Raw genomic sequence first — 25,551 nt, 5'->3', positions numbered from 1 at the left:
TACGAGAAATTGGGATGATTCCTCCATCCAGGGTTGTAGGTATTGGAGTACGGATTATTTTGCCTCTAATTGTATTCAGTTATTGTATCGCACTATTCAAGTTGGTTTATCTGTGCTTGCATTGACCCAAGGGGGCAAGTGTCTTGAGTGTGGTCCGTGTTCCCGCAAATGTCGCAAACACAGACTATGGCATTAGCTGTGTTGCTCCCCATTGCTTCAAATTTCTTAGCCAGGGCATCCAGCTTTGCAGATATGAGCGTAAATGCATCCACCTCGAATTTACCTGATACCTTCGTCTGATGTCCTGAGAACGCACCACCTGATCTTTCAGATGCCCACTGATGGTGGTTTTGTGCCACATTCTCTATTATTTCTTCTGCTTTATCAAGGCTCTTGTTCATCAACACCCCTCCTGCCGCAGAGTCTAATGATACCTTCGTATGATAATTTATTCCATTGTAGAAGGTGTGTAAAACCAGCCACTTCTCAAGGCCATGATGGGGACATTGTCTCAGCATGCTCTTGAATCAGTACCAGGCTTCAAATAGGGATTCTGAGTCTATCTGCTTGAAGCTGGCGATCATGTTTCTCATGTGGGCAGTCTTACTTGGAGAGTAGAGCTTATCTAAGAATTTCTGCTCACATTGCTCCCAAGACGATATGCTATCTGCCGGTAGAGCATTCAGCCACTGCTTGGCCTTGACTTTCAGAGAAAATCTGAAAAGAAGCAATCTCATCGATTCTGGAGGAACCTCATTCACCTTCATCGTGCCATAGATTTCATAAAACAGCTCTAGATGATGATTCGGGTCCTCGTGTGGTCCTCCTCTGAATTGATTTTTCTGGACCATGTGAATTACTGCGGGCTTGATCTCAAAGTTGTCAGTATCGATGGTTTGTCGGGTGATATTGGATCGGACTCCTCGTGCACATGGTGTCGCATAATCTTTCAGCAGTTTATTGGAAAGCTTTCTGTAAATTCCTTATCCTCAGAAAGGTCCTGTCAATCTTTGGGTCAAATGGTAGCAGCTGTCCTGAAAGGTTAGCTCTACTCATGCAAAAGCAAGATATAGAATATGGCAATACGAAATAAAGAACGATAAGGGAAAGAATAAAAATGCAGTAAATAAAGAAAATAAAACCTAGTCTAATCCAATATGAATATGATAATGTTATAGACGCAATCCCCGGCAACGGCGCCAAAAACTTGTTACGATTCCGCAAGTGCACGGATTCGTCGTCAGTAATAAAAATATTGATCCCACAGGGACTGGTTACAAGCACTAGCAGTTGTTCACTTAGGGTTAGCTAAGTTACCAATGACCTCGAATAATCTAAAGAGAGAGGTTGGGAAAAGGAATCGAAAACTGGAAAGTCAAATTATTCACTTGGTTACGGGGTATTCTAGGAGGTCGGTTTCGTTGTGGTGGTATCGATGTGTCGCAATTTATCCTATCCTCATTGTCCTTTACCATGTAGTTGCTGGAAACTAAAGCGGCTACACTTAAATACCAAGAGGAATAAGATTCCTAAGAAAGCCTGTTACGATTTACCCCTGTCACTAGGGCGCCTTAGCGAATCTAAAGGAAACAACTCTAATTGGCAGGTTAAGAATAGCAGTTGAGAGATGAGTGCGATCTCTCGTTTCCTTGAGGAGAATTTGCCTCTCCTTTAAGGGAAGTGCCCTAAATGTCCGTGAACGGGTTACCCCTGTCACTAGGGCCCCTCGGGTGTACAATCTAGAAACAATTCCTATGCGGGGTCGACAAGTTCTACACAATCAAGCGATAAGCAGTTGAAACAAGACATGAAAGATCATCCAACGTGAATAGACAAACTGTGAGTTTTACATCAAACCAACCCTCAACTACTCCCTACTCCTAGAACAGAAGATCTACTCCATAAGTATCAGAGAAACGCTCGAAGACATAATGTAAATCGACATACAATCTTTAGATAGAGCGAGGAAGAGAGAGTATGCTTATTCCGATGACGACGAGTGGTCTCCAAATTCGATTCTCTGCTTCTAGAGTTGATGTGGTGGTGGAGGATCGTGGGACGGGGCTCCGAGACAATGTAGAATGGCTCCAAGACGAATTCTCCCCTGATGACTCGCGCCCCGTAGAAGGGTTAAAAACCCTTTATATACACTAGGGTTGGTCGCGGCGACACGGCCGTGCCGAGATGGCACGGCCTTGTTCTTCTCTCCCTCTGGCGGGGCTGCACGGCCATGCAAGGATGCACGGCCGTGTAAGGATGCACGGTCGTGCAAGGATGCACGGCCGTGTAAGGATGCACGGTCGTGCAAGGATGCACGGCCGTGTGGTCTCTGGCTCCTGTTCCCTAAGGCACAGCCGTGCAAGGATGCACGGCCGGGCATTCCTTTATCTCGGCCTGGGGGTGGCACGGCCGTGCAATGATACACTACCGTGTGCTGCTCTGCCTCTGCCATGGCTGCACGGTCGTGCAAGTGTGCACGACCGTGCAAGGGTGCACGGCCGTGCACTACTCCCTCCTGTGTAGTCACACGACCGTGCATGACTGTGTTCTTCAGCTTGTTTTGGTGCGTAGATAATCACCATTTTTGCTCCGAAAGTTGTCCCTGTCAACACAAAATCAAACAAAGAGCAGATATCCGAAGAAAAGAACATATATAATGAATACAAGACAAAAGAAGTAATCATGCAACGAATATATAAGCATAAAGTCCGTGAATGTGCGCTAAAACATGCGTAAATGATCATAATATTTGCGCGTATCAGTTGACAAAATAATAAAATTAATGGGTAAAACCTCCTCTCACAAATGTTTTAATTAGTATACGTCCACACTGTCGTGGCATACGGAATTCACGGTGTTTTGAGGTGTTGGTGAATTTAAATTATATTATTTTAGGAATCAATATTATTTTAAATTCTAAAATTTTAACCAAATATTTTATTTTGTGATTCTCAGGATTTCAAAATGGCTTTCAATTCTCTTGTTGTTATTTTAAAAGAAAACAAACTTACTGGTCCAAATTACATTGATTGGAAACGGAACTTGGATATTATCTTAACTACTGAAGAGTATAAGTTCATACTTTTCGAGGTTTGTCCTAGCATGCTTGAAAAGGATTCTAGTGAAGAGGAGATAGAGAGACATAGGAAATGGGTCAAGGTAGATGAGATGGCGCGGTGTTACATTTTGGCTTCTATGTCAAATATGCTGCAACATCAGCATTAGACCCTACCCACTGCCTATGACATGATGCTCAATCTCAAGGAACTCTTCAGACATCAGAATCGGACTACCAGGTAGGAGGCCATGAGAAAGGTAGACTGTCCTCGTAGAAAGGAGAACAATAAAGATATATCTTATTCATTAGTTGTTAAAATATATTTAGCGGTGTTATCTACCAGTACCTGATGTGTAAATAAATTATTTATGGATTGATATTTTGTTTCTTTTGATGACAAAGTGGTTGTCAAGAAAAATAGGGTGCTTATCTCTTTTGGTATGTTGGTTGGCAATTTGTATACTCTTAATCCAATAACTCCTACGATGCAACAAATGGAAATTAATAATACACCTTCTAAATCTAATAAGAGAAAGCAACCTTCGGAAATGAACTAAACATATCTTTGGCATCTAAGGTTGGGTCATATTAACTTGAGTAGGATTCAAAGGTTAATAGCCGATAGACCTTTGGGTTCATTGGTAGTGGAAACTTTTTCGACCTACGAGTCTTGCTTGGAAGGAAAAATTACCAAGAGGCCTTTTAAGGAAAAGGGGTATAGAGCCAAAAAAGTGTTGAAATTGGTTCATTCTGATTTTGTTCGTGGGATATCCTAAAGGAACGAAAGGTGGTTTGTTTTATAGTCCTAAAGATTAGAAGGTCATTATTAGCACAAATGCCCGATTTTTAGAAGAGGACTAAGTAATGAACCACAGGCCCATTAGTAAAATTATTCTTGAGGAAATAAGAGAGGACACTTCTACTTTAGTACCAATGGTACAAGATGAGATACCATAAGTTACTGCAACATGTGTCACAAATGATGCACAATTATAGGTAGTGCCTCGTTATAGTGGGAGGGTTGTTAGGCAACCTGATAGATTCGTGTTTTTAGGAGAGTCTTCAGATTTGATACCTGGTGAAAATGAAGCTGATCCCTGGACATATGATGAAGCACTCCAAGATAAACATGCAGCATCTTGGCAAAGTGCAATGAACTTTGAAATAGAATCTATGCATTCTAATCATGTCTGGGAGCTTTTAGAACCACCAAATGGTGTAAAAGCCATTGGATGTAAATGGGTCTACAAAAGAAAAAGAGGAACAGATGGGAAGGTGGAAACCTTTAAAGCGAGGCTTGTTGCGAAGGGGTATACTCAGAAAGAGGAAATCGATTATGAGGAAACTTTTTCACCGGTAGCCATGCTTAAGTCTATCCGGATTCTTTTATCTATTGTTGCTCATATGGATTATGAGGTTTGGCAAATGAATGTCAAGACGGCTTTCCTTAACGGAAGTCTTGAAGAAAGCATCTATATGAAGCAACCAGAGAGATTCATTGCAAAGGGTAAAGAGCATCTTGTATGTAAGCTCAATTGCTTCATTTATAGATTGAAGCAAGCTTCGAGATCTTGGAACATCCGGTTTGATGAAGTGATCCAGTCTTATGGATTCATTCAGTGTCCGAATGAGTCTTGTGTATACAAGAAAAGTGACGAAAATGTGATGGTATTTCTTGTACTATACGTAGATGACATTTTGCTCATTAGCAACAATATCAAAGTGTTGTCAGACGTAAGGGTATGGTTGTCCAAGTAGTTTGATATGAAGGACTTGGGGGAATGTGGACATATTCTTAGGATCAAAGTAATAAGGGATCGCAAGAAAAGGATGTTGTGCTTATCCCAAGCTTGGTACATCGATACTATCCTAGCTCATTTTAGCATGCAAAACTCCAAGAAAGGTTTCCTATCTTTTCAGCATGGAGTACCTTTATCTTAAGAGATGTATCCTAAGACATCAAAGGAGATAGAGGAGATGAAGGCAGTTCCTTATACTTCGGCTGTAGGAAGCCTAATGTATACGATGTTATGTATGAGATCGGATATTTGTTTTACTGTGGGCATGGTTAGCAGATATCAAAGTAACCTAGGACCGGGACATTGGACTGTCGTAAAGTATATATTAAAGTACTTGAAAAGGACTAGAGATTATATGCTGGTTTACCAGGCAGATGATTTGCTCCCTGTGGGTTACATAGATAGGGATAGTAGTAAGTCAACCTCGGGTTATGTGTTTACTTTGGGAGGTGGAGCCATAATATGGAGGAGTATTAAGCAGAAATACGTTTCAGACTCCACCATGGAAGTTGAGTATGTGGCAGCCTCTGAGGCAGCCAAAGAAGCTGTATGGCTCAGAAACTTCTTGATGGATTTAGATATGATTCCTAGTTTGCGCAAAGTTATCACAATTTATTGTGATAACAGTGGTGCAGTAGCAAACTCGAAGGAACCACGAGCCCATAAGGCAAGTAAACACATTGAGAACAAGTACCACCTGATATAAGATATCGTAAAATGAGGAGAGGTTGTTGTCATCAAGATTACATCAGTAGATAACCTGGCAGATCCTTTCACTAAGGCCCTTCCGGCGAGAGCTTTTGATAGGAATGTTGAGGGGATGGGAATCGGATGTATGACAGCATTTATGGTAGCATAGTCTTTTAGTATAAGTGAGAGATTGTTGGGATGTATACTATAAACCTAGCTTTTGTATGAACATTGTTTTGAAATATCTTGAAATGAGAATCACCTTGGTCAAATGTCTGCATTTTATATTTATATATATGTCAATGCAGTTGTCCATTTAATTTATATTGTAGATAACATGGTGTGTGGTGTCACACAAAAGATCTTGTTATCAGTTCCTTATAAATTATAAATAGTAGCTCACAACCAAGATGGATTGGGACAAATCATTGGAATGGTTGTAGTGTAATTTGGTATTAGTCTGTCTTGGCTATAAAATTATATTAGTACACTATGTTTGTATTGAGCAGGACCATTTGAGGTTGTTCGATTTATACTGACTACATAAAAGAACAGAATCTCTGTTATTATGGATGTACGTCCTCTTAATCCCGATATAATAACAAGCATGTATACTTAGTATTTATTTCTTTAACTTATCAATGGGTGAGATTTATTCGTTAAATCAATAGGCCCGATGAGTTGGGAGATAATATTATTTATATGGCATGTTGTTGATTATAGAAGAAATCTGTGTTCTAATTATTTAGGTTGATGATGCCCCCTTGAGGAGCTCATAAGGATTATCATGTAAACCCTGCAGGTGGACTTAGTCCAGCATGATAATAAAGTTGAGTGGTACTACTCTTGGAATCAGGTGTTAATTAATTGAGTTGTCAGTAACTCATTTAATTAACAGACATATGATATCCTAAACACGGGGAGATTAACGCACTCATGATAAGAAGGATGTAACACCCCACCCTCCTCACTACTAGTCCGTGAGGGCGGAGCGCTACTGGACTACTAATTTTTCTTAACTAGGGTTGTTCCACTACAAGAAAAAACCTCATAGACATCGGTGGAACAACAACAGTTTTAAGCAAAAACCGATGTCTTTGAGTATTTTACACCGGTTTTCCCAAAAACCGGTGTCTATGAGTGCAGATTTTCGCTCATAGACATCGGTTTTTTAGCCGATGTCTATGAGCGCCTTTTTTCGTTAATAGACATCAGTTTTAACAGCGGTTTTTAAAACCCGGTGTTAATGAACCAAAAAAAAATAATTTAATTTTTCCACCAATACTTAGCCAAAATTTGTAACACTTCACTCTTCCCTCCAAACCTAAACCTATATCGCGCCGTCCACCATCCATCGTATACCGTCGCGACGCCACCACCACTTTCCTCCTCGCCTATTCCTCTCCCGATCAGGATTGACTCACGACACATCTCCTCCACCTCCTCCCTTTGGGTAAGAAGAGGAGCCCTTCTTCGCATTTCGAGAAAGGAGAGGTGGCGAGTTGGTCTTGTTTTCTAGGGTTTCAGAGTAGTAGCGACGGAGGGAGGCAAGATGAAGACGACCAGGGGGAAAGGTGATACTAAGTTCCACCGACACTACAAGAAATTTGAGATTCAACCACACCTAATAGACAACGGTTTTTCAATAAAATAATAAATCTATAAATAATTGGAAAATGAATTTATATAACCACTTATTAAATTTTAGAAAAAATTTCTAGATTTATTTGGGTTTGTTTAATGAATTTATAAGTAATTCAGATAACTAACGAGGGATGGGAAAAAGTCTGTTGGGTAATCTATCTAAAGGAAATGTTGATTTACAAAATTTGTTTTTTTTTCCTTTTGCCCTTAGCCTCCGTCGTTTCCTCTCTTCTCTTTTGCGATTTCGAAGCCGCCCTCACGCGACTTCGAAGCCGCCGGCCCTACTTCGGACTCTTCCATCTTACTCTCCCCACCGTGTGCCGACGCAGAAGACGCCGACCACATTCCCATCGTCACCGACCGCACGAGCCCTCTGCTACCGACATGGGGTCTTCGCCCAACCTCTTCTCTATTCATCATCGTCTTGGTGACCTAAGCAGGGCACTGCCCCGGCCGCCGCCAAGGACTTGAGATCCTTGGCAGTCTTCTGACAGAGACCCGACCCTTGCCCTCAACGCAGTCGATGTCCGCACGCCCTGCCCTCAACGTAGCCGAATTGGGTAATCGGGTTCATTAACAATGTTAATTAAAGTTCTGATTTTGTTAATTATGATTGATTAGTTGGATGTTAGGTTAATAAGTTAATTGAATTAAAGTTCATAGATGCATGCATGCTAACAGTAAAATTTAATCAAATAACTAAATGGGGATCGATTAATCAATCCAAACGATAGTTAGGATTTATCCTTTCGTCGTCTAATGGTGTTGTTCTTCTCTTTTGATGAAAAGGTCACTTATTAATAACGGATTGGATCTTCCTGGTCCCTTTGATTCCTCTACGAGAGTTGGTTAAGGTATTCTTACTTTCCATGCATAAGGTGTATAGGAAAAATAATATAAGTGCTTGTGCATGGAATTTGGACAGTTTCGTAATTATGTTAGAAATTTTATAGAACTCTTAAATTTTAAGCAAACAATCAATTGATTTGATAACAAGAAATATCAATTAGGTAAAATTTGAGATCCAGATATCATAGCCCTTTGCATTCCTTTCCTTGGATTGGATCTAATGTAAATTTAGTTTTGCCATATTAATTCCTGAAAACATAATGCCATTGATGTAACATTCCGTGCTCTGAATTCAGCATTACAAATTTTGCTGAGATTGATTAGATGAATCATAAGTCCTTATTCAATTCATTTAGAATTCGTTACAACACATATAAGAAGGTTAAATAATCACTAGAAAAGGAGAACAGATGATTAACCTACCTAGGTTGTTTATGATTATTAGAATTATGTTAATACTTAGCTTTGTTCTGTATCCTATGTTTGTAGGATTTGAGTTCGAAGCAAACCCTCTGACTAGATGGTTTGGACACTCTACATTTTCTACATTTGAGATGGGTAATTTCTTCTTGTTTTCTTTAGTTTCTTTGACCTTAGTGCATGATTCTATTATTTGCGTTGATTGTGTAGTAGTTCTTGCTTGTCTTCTACATTTGTCTTGTTTCTTTAACATCCTGATACTTGTCTAGGGATACACTTAATAAACACTTAATTTGTGTAGTCTAATTCAATTGTGTTAGGCATCTAACATTGTTTCCATAGTCAAGCTAACTAATACACCAATATCCAGTTATCTATGTGCTATTGATATTGTGGCCAGTTAAACCATTATTTAAATCTATGTTTTAGATTGTTTTTCATACTAGCATGTTGTATCACTCTTTGCTTATTCCTTTGTTGTAGTATCAACTTGAAATATGAGAATAATCTTTAAGCTCAATCACAATTCAAGATTTAGCAACATTGTGAAGAAGATGGTGTTTCAACATTGCTCTAAAAGGTGATATTAGTAATTCTTAATTTAATATTCTCCTCTATTGTAATATTATTTTAATGGTAATTGTATGAGGTTATTGAAATTTATTATGTCAATACATGTAGAATCTTTTTGAGTTTCTGAGGTTATCTGTTTAAATAAAAATCTTCTCTTCTTATTAGCTAATTCTGTTGCTTGCTAGTGATTATGCTTATCTACTATTTGCTTTACTCTCACATGTGAGAGTCAGTTCTTTTCTTACATGTTTGTTTATATCAGATATTTAAGTTTATTTTATTTATAACAAGTACTCTCTTTTTCCTTGTGTTTAGGAAAGTGAAAGTGAGGATGATGGTCTTGACATGGGTGATGATGATGATGTTGAGGAACCTGAAAATGAACCAGAGACTGTTAGGAAAGAACCAATCATTGAGAAACCTGCTCCTGTTTCAGCACCACCCAAAGATGCTGAAAGGCAACTGTCAAAGAAGGAGCTTAAGAAAAAGGAAATGGCAGAGCTGGATGCACTTCTACATGAAATGGGCATTGCAAATTTTAATTAGTTTATTTTTGATAGATAGTATATTTTAATTCACTTGAGTTGCTTCATACATATGAAGCGATTGTTTAATGTGTGTTAAATTTGTTTATCCTTGTTATGCAGACAAGAAGCAATTGGAGCAAAGTAGTGAAGGGGAGAAGAAAGAAAGTGCTGGTGCTCCTTCAGAGAACAGAATCTTAAAGAAGAAGAAATCCAAGAAAGAAAAATCATCAAAGGAACAGGAGGAGCATGATCAGAATCAGGAGAAAGAAGACATTGAAGCTGAAGTGGCAGATGCATCTCCAGTTGACGTAAAGGAAAGGATAAAGAAGGTGGCCTCCATGAGGTAGAAGAAATCAAGCAAAGAGATGGATGCCGAACAGTTGAATAAAAGGACTTCTTACTTAAGTAGTAGGCTAATTGGTACCTCAACTAGTAAATTGGTGGATACGGACTTGATGTGTATAATATTTATGTGGATACGGATTTGATGTGTATAATATTTATATGTTGGTTACATGGATATTGACTTGTTTGTATAATATCGATTTTTCACTATTTCAAAAATCGAATCTGTGTCGTTAAACAATACTGATATTACATTGGTTTTTCACTGCTGCAAAATCGGTGTCATTAACTAATATTACATCGGTCGTATACCGCTGTCAAAACTGGTGTTATTAACATATAATATTACATCGATTTTACACCCGATGTTGTTAAGTGCTACTACATCGGTTTTAACCCGATGTCTAAAATAGCAGACCTTTTATATTGCCTTCATAGACATCGGTCGAAAATGTAATAGACACCGGTGGAAAACCGATGTCTATGAGGGTTTTTGTTGTAGTGTTCACATGTAAAGATCAATACATAAACTCTCTAATCATGCAATTAACTAGCAGTGGAAGACTAAACGACTTATCTATACATACTACTCAAGTATACGTTCCCATCTAAATCTACATATCAATCTAATCATGCTGAAATATATGTATTAATCTAAACATGCATGCATCCATTATACAACTCAGATGATAGGTCTAATGTGCATAACAATGAAGGAATCCTAAGTACATAAAGTCGTCTTATGAATTAAATTATCTATATGAATAAACAATCCCAATAGTCTAAATACAAAATATCTTAATAAAGCCTTAAGCTAGATCCCAAGGCTTCTATAGCCCGAACATCACACATCCATCCGCACCTCCTTGTCGCCTTCCTTTGCTATAACTTTTCCTTTCCTTTATCTGCAGTAAGAGGAAAATGCATCTATAAGCAAAATTGCTTAGTAAGCGCTATCTAACTCACAAAACTCGAATATGCATGTGAATAAAATACTTTAATACCTTAATACTTCAGAATACTAAGTTTAACTGAACTGATACATAAGTTGAGCTAAACTGATGCTAGGCTAATGCCGAATCTGAACTGTATTTACATAACTGATTTGTGAAGTTTTGAAAACTATTTTCATAATAGATAATAATAATAATCATGCTGCTGATGGGCCCGGCAACTGTACTTGCTATGCGCGCATCCCTAACTAGACCCGAGGTAGCTAGTCCCCGAATCTAGTAGGGTTTACTAGGTTATCTAAACCTAGGGACGACTATGGGAGCCCAACCCAAGGACAACTAAGAGTCCAGCACAGTGCCATTGATAAAAGTAAAATACTGATTCATAAGCTGATTTATCTTAATTACTTCTTCTTTAAATGCCTTGACATTTTAACGAGCACCTTGTGTGCCAAAATCCATAAAGTCTTGACTTTAGGATCTACTTAAGGCCTTGGCCTTTTTCTTTCTTTTCTATATCTTGCTTATACTTGTTAATACCTCTATTAAAAAGATGTCTCATACAAAACTGCACTAAAATGCTTATTAACTCTGCACTGAAATGCTTAATAGAATTGCATGGAAATACTTAATAGAACTGTACTGAAAGACTTATTGAACTGCACTAAAACTAAATCTACATACAGGCTTAATCAAATCTGCCTGCAAACTTAATCAAAATTCTGCACTATAAGCTTAATCAAAATTCTGCACTATAAGCTTAATCAAATTTGCCTACAAACTTAATCAAAATTCTGCACTATGAGCTTAATCAAATTCTGCACTATAAGCTTAATCAAAATTCTGCACTATAAGCTTAATCAAATCTGCCTACAAACTTAATCAAAATTATGCACTATGAGCTTAATCAAATCTGTCTACAAACTTAATCAAAATTCTGCACTATAAGCTTAATCAAATTTGCCTACAAACTTAAAAATTCTGCACTATAAGCTTAATTAAAATATGTAAATCTAATTAAGCTACTAGAGATCTAATTGGATCTTCCAATGCTAAACCATCAAAAATCTGAAAGTAAAGTTTCTATCCTTAATTTACGTCATCAACATTTGATCGTCATCTTTTCTGAACCTAATATTCCTTTAAATTTATGCATTCTCTTCCCATAAATTAATTAATATGATATCTGTCTCATGCTCACTGCATAACAAAACAATTTACTCCTTTCCAAATCTAAATGAACTAAATTTAGTTTCATGGCAGCAACACCAATCAAGGAATAAACTAAACCACATATTCAAATTAATTAAAACCTCTTCTCATCTTCTTTATGAAACTCACGGCAGGAAATCTTCAAAATCATGAATCTTTGTGGCATGCGTCGGAAATCAAGAACACATGAATCCGAAACTACTCTACTACAGGTGAGGAAGCACTTACCTTGCTTCTTGGACTCACAACCGAACAAGAAGGGCTTCTAGGACCTTGGCCGGCTGTAACGAGCTCCGCCGTCGCACGCAAAAGAGAAGGAGAGAATGGTTTAGGTCACGGGAATAAAACCCTCTCCTAACTTATCCCTTTTATAACCTAGTATTTCTGTTAACTTGTTAAATATATTTTTATTTTTATTTCTAAACAGAACCGCTGCTTGGATTCTTGGTTAGCTAAATCTTTGACCGGCTCAGAGGTCACGGGTTCGATTCCTTAGCCGAACCCTTTTTTTCCTATTTATTTTTTATTTATTAATTACTGCTTAAATAAATTTGTTCCTTCTTTTATTCAGCATTGCTTGCTGGAACACTTGGTCAGCCGTGCTTTTGCTAAATTAGAGGTTGCGGGTTCGATTCCTTAACCGCCCCTTTTATTCCCATTTATTTTCCATTTTCTATTAACTATTACTTAAATAAATTTCATTACCCTTTTTAATTAGCAACCTTCGTTGGGACACTTGGTCAGCCGCGCGCTGCTTAAGGTTTGGTTCGTGGGTTCAAATCTCGGCTGCAACCTTTTCTTCCTATTATTTCCTGTTATCAACTTCTATTACTTAAATACATTTCATGCTTCTTTTAATCAGCAACGACTGCTTGCACACTTGGTCAGTCGGACTCGCTTAAAGCTTTGTTCGGCCGGAGGTCTCAGGTTCGAATCTCGGCTTGGACATTTTTTGTCGAAACTTCTTTCGTTTAGTAAAAATATCAAACGACCTCCAAAAATTACATAAAAATACTCTAAAAATTTCTAAAAATCTATAGAATATTTCTAAAGTATTTCCAAATATTTTTAACCACTATTAGGACTCGTAATGAGGAATTTTGGGTCGTTACAAAGGAGCCTATATTGTAATATGGGATTGATGCGATAGTTCAATAATAACCCTTTAGTGGTATGAGTTATTATTGATGGACTTAGGTTGGGTGTTCGGGCCAAACATAGGAAGCCCGAGCCCATCAGGAGGCCTAAACCAATTCCTCCTCTAAGTCCCTATTGTAGCCTCTATATAAAGCCTCACATCCACCCATCCACAACTTGGTTTGGTTTAACATAACTTGGTTTGGTTTAACTTGGTTTTGGTTTAGATTTTTTCTAAACAAAATTTTGTTATTTTTTCTTTCCTTGTAACCGACGGCAAGCCTATAAAAAGGAGTAGGTGGCCGGCGCCTCTCCCTTTCCTCCTCACCTAGGGCTGGCGCCCCTCCCCTCCTCTTGCTAAGAGTCGGCGGCCCCTCTCCTTGCTAGGGCAGGCGACCCCCTCCTTGCTAAGGCTGGCATCCCCCTCTTCTACTCCTTTGTGGGTAGCGGCTTGGAGAAGAGGAAGAAGAAGAGAAGGTGTCCCATCCTAGAGCCTCCTTTTGTAGCCGGTAGTTTTGAAACCGAGAAGAGAAGGAGGGTGGTGTTGTCTTGGTAGATCATCACCCACACGACGTCCAAGAAGAGGAGAGGAATATGGCAGAAGATCAAGAGGTCTTTAGCTACAACATAAAGGTACAACTAGTTCTTTAATTCCACTACGTAATTAGTTAGTTTTCTTTATATTATTTTTAGAATACCAATACAAGAGGCCAGCGATCTTGTACTTCGATCAAGGTGTGCTTTGATCATTTAAGAACTTGCTTGATTGATTAAACACATGTTTGATTGAACATGTGGGTTGCTAGGAAAAGTTCTGTTCTTATACAATTTTTTTGTACAGGGAAATTTAAATAGAACAGAATTCTAGCGCCTTCAGGTAGAAGCCTGCGAGACCAGCTTCCAGGAGCTGAAGCGGAGATTAGTGTCACCACCAGTTTTGGTTTTGCCCTCTGGAGAGGACGAATTTGTGCTCTACACCGATGCTTCTCTACAAGATATGGGCATTGTTTTGATGCAGCATGGCAGGGTAGTCTCCTATGCTTCTCGTTAGTTAAAGGAGCATGAGAAGAACTACCCAGTATATGATCTAGAGCTGGCCACTATTATCTTTGCTTAACAGATTTGGCGGCATCATCTTTATGGTATTACATTTGAGATTCTCACTGATCATAAGAGTCTCAAATATCTCTTCACTCATAAGGAACTCAATCTCCGACAGAGGAGATGGATGAAGTTCCTGAAGGATTATGACTGTATTATTAGCTACCACATAGGGAAAGCTAATGTGGTTGCCGATTCACTTAGACGGAAGTCCAGAGGGACTTTATCATGTCACCAAATTTTGGCCACGGACTTGATTCAGGGTTTCTCCGAGTTGGGCCTTGAGGAGCAAGGACAGATAGAGTAGGGTATTCTTATTACCATGGTTGTTCAATCATCGATCAGGACGAGGATCTGAGAGGTCCAGGCCAGTGATCAGCGCTTACAGCTCATTGGCAGCCAGATAGCTTCCGGGCAGCAGACAGAGTTCACCCAAGATGACGAGGGTATTATTTATTTTCGAGGCAGGTTATGCGTACCTCAATCTCACCCGATTATAGAGGAGTTACTTCAGGAGGCTCATCGATCCCGATTTGCTATCCACCCAGGCGGAACCTGCATGTATCGAGATTTGAGGCGTTCCTAATGGTGGAATGGCATGAAGAAAGACATCGCGGAATTTGTAGCTAGATGTCTAGCTTGTCAGCAGGTGAAGGCTGAGCACCAGAGACCTGTCGGATTACTTCAGAGGATTCCTATTCTGGAGTGAAAATAGGAGCACATCACCATGGATTTTGTGGTGGGATTGCCTAGGACACAATGAGGCCATGACACGATTTGGGTGATTGTTGACCGATTAACCAAATATGCGGACTTCTTAGCGATTCGGAAGACCAATTCTCTGAATTGATTGGCAGAGCTATATTGTCGGGAGATCATCAGATTGCATGGTGTTCATTTGAGCATAATATCGGACAGATACGCACTGTTCAAGTCCCGGTTCTGGCCGAGTCTGCAGCAGGCCTTGGCCACACAACTCCATTTCAGTATGGCATTCCATCTGCAAATAGATGGAAAGTCAGAGCGGACCATCAATACATTAGAGGACTTATTGAGGTCTTGCGTAATGGATTTCGAAGGCAGCTGGGAGGACCACTTGCCATTAGTAGAGTTCGCCTACAACAACAACTATCATTCGACTATCCAGATGGCACCGTTTGAAGCGTTGTATGGTCAGCCTTGTCGGACACCCACCCTCTGGGAGGAGGTTGGGGAGGCCCAGTTGCTAGGACCTCAGAGAGCTCAGCAGGAGGTAGAGTTGGTTTGTACTATCAGATGGAGGATGCCCGAGGTGTAGGACCGTCAGAAGAGTTATGCGAATCGGAGATATAGACCCCTGGAGTTCTCCACTGGTGACCATGTATTTTTGAGAGTCTCACCCATGAAAGGGGTGAAGAGATTTGGTCTTTGAGGTAAGCTAGTTCTACGATACATTGGGCCTTTCTAGATCTTGGAGAGGATTGGAGCAGTAGCTTACCGTCTGCTGCTACCTTCGGCTCTGGCAGGCATTCATGATGTATTTCATGTATCCATGATGAAGAGATATGTACCCAACTCAGCACATGTTCTGTCAGATATATAAGTTCCCATTCAGCTTGGCGTTACCTACGAGGAGGTTTCGATACGAATTTTGGACCACAAGGAGCGTCAGCTGCAGAACAAGACTATCTGGCTAGTTAAAGTCGGATGACAGTATCATTTAGACGAGGATGCTACAAGGGAGCTCGAGAATACAATCCGAGCTCGATACCCCCATCTTTTTACTTGAGGTATGTGGGTTGGATTTCCGTTCAGCATTCATACTGTTTGTCTATTGCTAGTATTTGCTGATGGTAAATAACAAAATTTGGGGACCAAATTTTTTTATTAGTGGGGGAGAATGTAAAATATGGTACCCAAATAATAATTAAATAATAAGGTGAAATAGACAAATAACTATAATAGAAAGTTTTAGAATTTTTAAAATTTTTTTGGGAATTTATCAGAGCTCGTATGATGTATGTTGCGGGGATACATTTATAGGGTTGGGAAAAGCCTGTTTCGAATACTCAAAGATGGGAGTTGATTGAAGAATTTAACCTAGGATGTAATTAAAAGAACCTAAGTTATAAAAATTTCCCTTCTCTTTATACCCGTGCCCTAGCCATTTACACCGTCGATTTTTTCCCAACCCGACGCCGACCTCCTCTTCGTCTTCCCCAACCGACGGCGCCGCTTCACTTCTCTTCTCCCACGAGTACAAAGCCATCAGCCTAGGGAAAGCTTCGAGCCTTCCCCTTGCGTCGATCCCCTTTCCTCTTCCCCTCCTCTTTTCCTACTCGCTCCACCACCTGACACGCGAATTGGTGCCAGTCGATCGTCGACCACTGGAGGCTTGAGCTCTCCCATCTTCACCACCAAGCGCCTCCCCTCTGCCCTAGTTTCACTCAGCACCACTGCTCTCTCGATCCCACCTTTCCGGCAGAGCCCTAGCTCTCAATCCACCGTCGATCAAGTGCTCGTTTTCCCAATCTAAGGTGCCACCTCTGCATGGCTTTGGTCTTCGGCGAAGGGCAAGGATCCGAGCCCTAGTTCGGCTGGGGTCGGTGATGATCGGCTTGCTGGATAGATGGTTTTCCTTTTCATGGCTTAACCTTGAGTATCCACTGTCGATTTTTCCCTCGTCAACCCCGATGGCCAATTGCTGTATTTCCCTTTTGCGCAGAGACCGTCGACACTAAGAATTGGGGTAAGGCATGTAGAGATCTGATTTCCAATTCTTGTTTGGGATGTTGGTGCTAAGTGGGTTAATCGATCACAACTGCTTGGGCAATGTTCATCGGCAAACAAACTCTGGTCACCCACCACAGAACCAATCGAACACCAATCTGGGCCATCTTGAATTAGTAAGTTTAAGGGATCAACCAAGGTAGGGTTTCATGGTTCAAGTTTTGTTCTGATTAGTAAACCAAGTTGGAACTAGATTGGGATAGTTAGCATTGATCATGACTGGTTTGATTACACTATTGGTAAATTAATAGGAGCTTAATTCGATTAATTTGCTACCCATGTCAATAAGGATTAGTTGTAATTGATAGTGGGTTGGATAAATGGAGGTGAACCAATAACTAGTGTTGGGGATTTAACTTAGCTATTTAATTCAAAGGAACTTAGCTAAATAAATTACTTTGATGCAAGATCTGTTTGAGACGACATCACGACGTGGAGTTTATTTCGGATACGATCTCCATTTTTGAGGCGGGTACCTTTGACTTATCTTTTTTGATATTATCATTTTGATATGCATAGTAGGTTATATTTAGTAGGAATGATTATGTTTATATATGCCTTGGTATGTCACTACTTGATACACGTAGTATGCCCTTATTGTTGTCTGTTCTACATTATTGCTTATGTTCACTTGATTCTTGCATTGTGTACTTACATAGTGACATAAAATGTATTACCGAATACAGGTCTAGCTACTAGATATACTTGGCATGCATACCTAGTGTTATTACTTGACAAGTGTACCTAGGTTTATTACTTGGCATGTGTACCTAGGTTTACTATCTGGCATGTGTACCTAGATCATTTTTATGGACTCAGTTTTTCTTTTGGTACACTTTATGAGGAGGCTAGTATTTTCAAGAGTTACATGCTTAGTGTCATGCACCATATTGCATGATTACATGTTGAGCGATTGTAGGCTCAATTGTTGTTGAGAACATCGCTAGTTATATGGATCTGTACACACAACCACTCATAGGTTAGTGGTATATCAGGCAGGGTGTGTTGTAGCAGGTTGCTCTGTCAAAGGCTCCGCTGGTCCACTCATGGGTAGTGGTGATGCAGCGTGGTAGCAGGACAGGGGATCCCTCCTCTTGACTATGACATAGGGAGATGAGAGCATTGAGCTCCTCTACTTATGATTTGGGGTAGGAGGATAGGTGTACTCAGACAACATCCTGTCCACTTGGTCACTCAAGAGTAGTGATGGCAGAGTGCACAGTTGTCATAGCCCTACCCACTCGGTCTCACAATCGTGTGTGAGATAGCTGACTGTGTCAGGGGTGACCAGGGCATTTTGCATCATATGCATGGATTGCATTAATTGCTTGTGATTGCTGCATTTTGGGTGTATATTTTGGTGGTTGCATATGATTGACATGCTTACATAAGACATGAGGTATTTGGTCTGATGATCCTTATATCCGGATAGGAGGTCCTGGTGAGTACAGCTTCTCCCCTTGTGCAGTTTTTGTATTTCCTGTTATAGATCAGGAGATTGTACTAACATGATTATTACTGATAGATATATCTTGCTAAGCATGCCTGATTGATACCCGGTGAGTTCTTGAACTCACCCTGTTACTTATTTCCTATTTCAGGTTGAAGTTGTCAGGAGGTTCCAGTCGCTAGTCCCCACTCTGTGTTGTGACAATTTTCTATTTTCAGTCTTTGTTTTCTTGTTATGTATATACATGCTGGTGATGCATGTGTCTTGCACTCATGGATTTTATATCGTGATTCGGGTATGATGCTCATGTTTTCCGCTGCATTAGTTTTTACATTGTGGGTTATGTTTTCCTCGTTGTAGTGGAGTAGGTTTTTATTAAACTGCGTGGTTGTGATTGTCAGTCGGAGGTTGTACTATATAAACTGCGTGTATTGTTTATTTAATTATTGTATATGTTCCGGCCATGTTGGCCGAGGATTGAGAGGCCATGAGGGCTTATAGACAAGTTTTAGATTTTTCACTCGTACAGGGGAGATGCTGCCAAAATTTCACCGGCAGGGACTCCCCCGGGGCATGACAATAGGGATACGAAGAGGGCTGCCAACTGTCAATTGTGATAAAGGCAGGTGGTAGAAGGAGAGTGGCATCCAGACAATCACTCTCATGGTGGTGAGGCCGAGCTTGCATCGATGGTCCATGGAGATGCTGCTCATGATGGCGAGGCTAAGTTCCACCCTAGCCTTGGCGAAGAATGTCCAAAGCGGTGGCCAGCAGATGATTGGCTGAGAGGGGCGGCGACGTTAGGTGGCGCTCGGCGATGATAGTAGATCGGTGATCCAACAGTACAGAGAAGAAGATGGGAGAGGGAGTCAACGAATCGGTTTGGGGAGGAAGGGAATCAGCGAGAATGAGAAGGAATTAGGAATTTATGGCTTACGCTTTTGATTTAAATACTTAGGTTAACTTAATTAAACTCTAAGTTAACTATTCAATCAACTCCCACTTAATTAGTTATTCCAAACAGACTTCCCCTAAGCTCAATCAATTCATCCCCTTAAACACCTTCATACAGACTCCGTTTAAATCTTGAAATTTTTTAATTTTTTTTTAAAAAATCTCCTAAGGTTATTACTCCAATAACACTTATTATTTAATTTACCGTATCTTAAATTCTCCCCCACTAATAAAAATTTAGTTCCCAAATTTATTGCTCCACACAGGGATCATCATCTAAACGAAACAACTAAGCAACACCCTCATTAACTACTCCATCCTAGTATCATGGATAAATATCCTGTAGGAGATCGGTGCCCGGCTAGAAAAGGGGGGATGGATAGCAAGGCCACCCCCAATTTCAATCGCTTCTCTACAAGATGTTAGTGCACAAGCAAAATATACTAAAACAATGAAAACAAACAAGAAGGAACACAAACGCTAACATAAATCCTTTACGAGGTTCGGGGATTGCTTGCTCCTACTCCACAGCATGTCCTTGAGGTGGCCAAACCTTTGATCCTTTGGTGGATCAATCCTCGGCAATCTCCGGCTAGATCTTACTCCTTCTCGATGGAGTATAACCTCTCACAAAGCTTGCTTCCTCTTACAAGATGGAACTTAGGTTTGGAGAGGAAGAGTGGACTTGGAAGCTTTGGGAAAAGGATTAGGAGTTATTCAACAAGCATGAGTACCCTCCTTCATTGCCCAAAACTTCCTATAAATAAGAGGAGAGAGTTGATCAACAAATTAATTCATCTTGACACCAGTCAACTCGCACTTTCATCAGTCGACTGGTGCTACCGTTGGAGATAGCCAACGGGTACTTCGCAGTGCCAACGGTTACTTACCAGTCGACTAGTAAAAGTACCATTCGACTGGTCACTACTGGCTGAGCGAATAGAATACTTCTATTCGTTCCCAGTCAACTGCATAGTCGACTAGAATAGTCGACTACAACTTCCAACAGTCGACTGGTCTCGGTTACACACTCACACTCATCCTCTCCTAAGTTGCCCTTGAAGCCCTCTTCCTCGTCCTTCGTCCCTCAGATGCACCCAAGCCCACGACTCCAGTTCGTGCCATCCTTCACATTTCCTTGAAGTCCGCTTCCTTTGGGTTCACTCCATTGCTCCTCGTCCGCGGTCCCTCGAATGCACCATCCTTCACCGATCTCATGGACTTGAGCCATTGGATGAGCTTCCCAAGTTTAGCCGCACCAAGCTCCTCATGTGTGTTTCACCAAGTCCTGCATGACTTAAACATATATCAAAATAATATGAAAGCCTAACTTAAACTCTTTGACACACACATCAAAACCATGATCGTACTAATCAAACTTAGGTCAATTGCACCAACAATCTCCCTCTTTTTGATGTGTGACAATATATTTGAGTTAGACACAAATAATAACTTTGAAAATTACAAGCAATATGTAAACATGAAGCATAAAACCCAAGCTCCCCCTTAACATATGCTCTCAACCATAATTTTCAAGTTTTGCACAAAATAGAGAAATAAAAGTTTTTAACTTAAACCTTCCCATTTCTCCCCCTTTGACACCATAAAAAAGATTGCACTAATCAATCATCCATACCAAGGCATCAAAATTTAATTAAGTTAACCAATCCTAACTCTTGACAGTGCTAGAAAATAGCTACCAATTGACTGCCATATGTTGCTGTCAACTGGCACATTGCCAATCCGAATTTCAGTCTTCTGAAGCCAACTTCAAAAATGCATAGAAAATTCCAAAAAATTTGAAAAATCATGAAATTTTGAACACATATTTCTTATAATGTTCTTTAACAAGAAAAAATATATTTTCATGAAAATTCATCATATATTTGAAGTTTTGATAAAAACTCAAACACCTTGAAAATCACTCAAGTTTATATCAATTTGAAAACTTATTTTGAATTCACAAGTTTCAAAATAGCTATACCACAGTAAATAAAAAATAGAATTATTTTCAAAACATTTAAAATATCCAACTATGATCTATGGGTAAGATATCTATTAATTAAATATTTACTTTCCCCATAGTTGGCCTATGATTACTAATAATTGATATATTTCATAACTCATCAAAATGCCATAAGCATAAGTAAATTATTTGTATCATCCTATCATATCACATTTATATTTAGAAAATAATGAAAGTCATTGTGAGATGAAATAAAGGTAACCTCTGCTTAGCTCTCTTTGTCATGAATTTCTATCAAGGCTAAGTGCTCCCCCTTAAGGTCTCAAGTCAACCATTTTTCAAAGATTTGAATTATGATTTCAATGGTTACCTAGCCCAAAATCCTCTAACCCTTTAAGATTGACTTTGGCACCCAATATAAATTCTTTCTAATTGGGTTAACCAAATATTCCTTGGGAATCCATTTTCTATCTATGGTCTTGGTTTTTGATTGACCCTAGCAAGTAGACAATGATAGGTCTTTTCATTGTTGGGTTCATTGTATCGTAACCCACTTTTCTTAAAACTTGCCCTTTGACTCCCAATGATCATATTTAAGGTTTTGGATCTAGTTTCAAATTTTCTAAGGGCATTGGTAAGGTATTCTACCTTTTCCCTTAAAACCTTATTTTCTTCTACTAAACATGAATCATTTGAATTTGTAGAAGAAGCATGCATATCATTGTCCTTAGAACACATGAATTCTAATTTTTCTTCAAGGAAAATAATATCATTTTTCAAGGACTTATTTTTCCTTTTTGCCTTGAACAAATCCTTATTTGTACTTTTAATAATCTTAATTAAAACATGAGGAGGAAGATTATAAACCTCACTTACCGAGACATTCGAATATGATGTTTGACCTCCCCCTTCACTTGAGCTCCCTTCTTCATCTTCACTTGAGCTCCTTCCTTCTTCTTGTTCGGATGAGGTGGAGGCTACATCGTCAATTCCCATTAGAGAAAAATGGGACACATGGTGCTCTTCTTCCTCCGATGACGATGGATCATCCCATGTTGCTTTTAGATTTTTGACCTTCTTCCCCTTTTCTTTTGACTTACTCTTCTCTTCCTTCTTCCTTTCTTCTTTCTTCTTCAAGAGAGGGCATTCATCCCTCATGTGCCCTTCTCCTTGGCAATTGTAGCAAATAACCTTCATTGTTCTACTTTTGCTTCTTGAGCTTTTCCTAGCATGAGATTTGTTAGTTGAAAACCTTTTAAATGTCCTTCTCATTTTCCTTACCATATACGCCTCTTGATCGATATCCATTTAGGCACTTGATTCTTCAGAGTTAGAGGATGGTAGGGATGAAGACTTCTTCTTCTTACCCTTTCCCTTATTTACCACAAGGGCTACTACTCTTGATTTATGAGCTTCTCCATCTAACCCTTCAACTCGAATCTCGTGAAGCTCCATGGTTGAGAAGAACTCATCTAGAGTGCACTTCTCTAGATCTTTTGAGATGTAGAACGAGTCTATTATTGACATCCAATTTGTGGTTCTTGGAAAGGCATTGAGGGCTTTCATCATCATGTCTCGATTTGAAAGTGACTCACCTACACTTGTTAGCCCATTAATAATTTCCTTAATTCTAGAATGTAAAATTGATACCTTTTCTCCTTTCTCAAGCTTGATGTTGTTGAGTTGGGATCGGAGAAGGTCTCTTTTTTCTAATTTTGCTTCCGATGTCCCTTCATGAAACTCCACTAGCTTTTCCCACAAGTCTTTGGCACTTGAATAGTTTTCAATCCTTGTTACTTCTTATTGGGGAAGAACACTTAGAAGATGATGCAATGCTCTTGAGTTTGCTATGTGTTCTTCTCTTTGCTTCTTGTTCCACCTTATTTTCTCAATTAACTTATTGTCTTGGTCCCAAGGCATCTCAAAACCATTTCCTATAATTAGCATTATGTCAAAATCGATTTCAAAGAATACCTCCATTTTCTTCTTCCACCAAGAGAAGTCTCTTTTGAATTTGGGTGGATAGATGCTTGAACTGACCATTTTGATGAAGTGCTCTTCTCGACGATTAATCTGTTGAAGGGCATCCTCGCTCTGATACCACTTGTAGGGGATTAGTGGTCGGCTAGAAAGGAGGGGGGATGGATTGCTAGGCCACCCCCAATTTTAATCGCTTCTCTACAAGACGTTAGTGCACAAGAGAAATATACTAAAACAATGAAAACAAACAAGAAGGAACACAAATGCTAACACAAATCCTTTATGTGGTTCGGAGATTGCTTGCTCCTACTCCACGGCGTGCCCTTGAGGTGGACGAACCCTTGATCCTTCGGTGGATCAGTCCCCATCAATCTCCAGCTAGATCTTACTCCTTCTCCTTGGAGTACAACCTCTCACAAAGCTCTCTTCCTCTTACAAGATGGAACTTAGGTTTGAAGAGGAAGAGTGGACTTGGAAGCTTTGGGAAAAGTCTTAGGAGTTATTCAACAAGCATGAGTAACCTCCTTCATGCTCCAAAGCTTCCTAAAAATAAGAGGAGAGAGTTGATCAACACATCAACTCATCTCGACACCAGTCGACTTGCACTTCCATCAGTTGACTGGTTATACCGTTGGAGGTTGCCAACGACTACTTCGTAGTGCCAACGACTACTTACCAATCGACTGGTAAAAGTACCATTAGACTAGTCACTGTTGGCTGAGCGAACAGAATACTTCTGTTCACTCCCAGTCAACTGCAACTTCCAGCAGTCGACTGGTCCCGGTTACACACTCACACTCATCCTCTCCGGAGTCACTCTTGAAGCCCTCTTCCCCAGCTTTTTCCCCCGAAATGCACCCAAGCCTTCTGACTCCTCTCCATGCCATCCTTCACGTTGCCTTGAAGTCCGCTTCCTTCGGGTTCACTCTGTTGCTCCTTGTCCGTGGTCCCTCAGATGCACCATCCTTCACCGATCTCATGGACCCGAGCCATAGGATGAGCTTCCCAAGCTTAGCCGCACCAAGCTCCTCATGTGTGTTTCACCAAGTCCTGCATGACTCAAACACATATCAAAATAATATGAAAGCCTAACTTAAACTCTTTGATACACACATCAAAATCATGATCGTACTGATCAAACTTGGGTCGATTGCACCAATATATCCAACCGTAAGGGATTTAAGGTTAACTTATAAAACCATATGATAATGCACTTCCAAGAAGATAGTAATGACTCTATGGGTATGAGCTCACCATGCTTCTGCTACTCCCAAACTGCTGTCAATAGCGCCTGACAAGCTCCGGGCGCTTAGAGCCCCTATTTTCTATCCTTAATTTCTGTAACACAAAGTTAGTCTTGTTGGTTGGTCATAGGAATATCGTATCGGTTCCCCTATACAAAAATTTTGTACAAGTCCTGAACCTTTCCTAATAACCTATTGTGTTCTTTAGAAATTAAATTCAGAATCGCAAACGGAACTTAACATTATTGATTCCAATTTTAACTTATCTGTTTTTAGAGGTTTAGACTTGGATCGCAAACGATACTTAACATTATAGATCTAAATCCACCTATGTTATAAATTTAATTAAATATTTATTTTGAAAATCGATTCCCATGTCAAACATGGTGAGACACTTGGCCTTCTTGGGTATGAGAACATCCACCACTGCCTCGACAAAGCCTCTTAACAAAATTCAATATTTAATTTCCTTATATAACTCTAGGTTTAACAAAAAAGAACAATCGAATCACAACTTCGAAACAAATCCGAATATCTAGAATCTCTAGCCTCTTGTGTTTGGTATTTCAAAATTCATACAAAGGAAAAACTAGTATGATGCGGAAAAGAATTACTGGTTATACCTTTCTTTGTAAGAAACAACCTCTTGATCTTCTATCATATTCCTCTTCTTATTTCGGACGTTGTGTGGGCAACGATCTACCGAGACGAGAACCACCCAAGCCCTTCTTCTTCCTTCTTCCTTCTTCCAAGTTTTGGCCAAGCAACTTTCTCCAAGAAAAACAAGTCTCGGCCACCAACCAAGCTCTAAGGAAAACTAGGAAACAAAAAACCTCCTTTCTCTTCTTCTTCTCCAAGCTAGATCCGCCCACCTTCAAAG

General features: G+C 39.8%; 1 long non-coding RNA gene and 1 other non-coding gene across 2 annotated transcripts; both read left to right on the top strand.

Moving 5' to 3' along the window:
• The first annotated feature begins 489 nt into the window (after positions 1–489).
• LOC121994596 lies at positions 490–595 on the top strand. Its single transcript, XR_006115788.1, has one exon. It is a non-coding gene; the product is annotated as a small nucleolar RNA R71 (small nucleolar RNA).
• Positions 596–7,364: 6,769 nt separating this feature from the next.
• On the top strand, positions 7,365–10,099 carry LOC122056225. The gene is made up of 4 exons (XR_006133072.1): positions 7,365–7,751; positions 7,981–8,045; positions 8,530–8,598; positions 9,349–10,099. It is a non-coding gene; the product is annotated as an uncharacterized LOC122056225 (long non-coding RNA).
• The last annotated feature ends 15,452 nt before the right edge of the window (positions 10,100–25,551 follow it).

This window comes from Zingiber officinale, chromosome 1B, assembly GCF_018446385.1.
Source record: "Zingiber officinale cultivar Zhangliang chromosome 1B, Zo_v1.1, whole genome shotgun sequence".
Lineage (NCBI taxonomy): Eukaryota > Viridiplantae > Streptophyta > Magnoliopsida > Zingiberales > Zingiberaceae > Zingiber > Zingiber officinale.
Note: the sequence above shows the minus strand (reverse complement) of the source record. Positions and strands in the feature narration are given on the sequence as shown.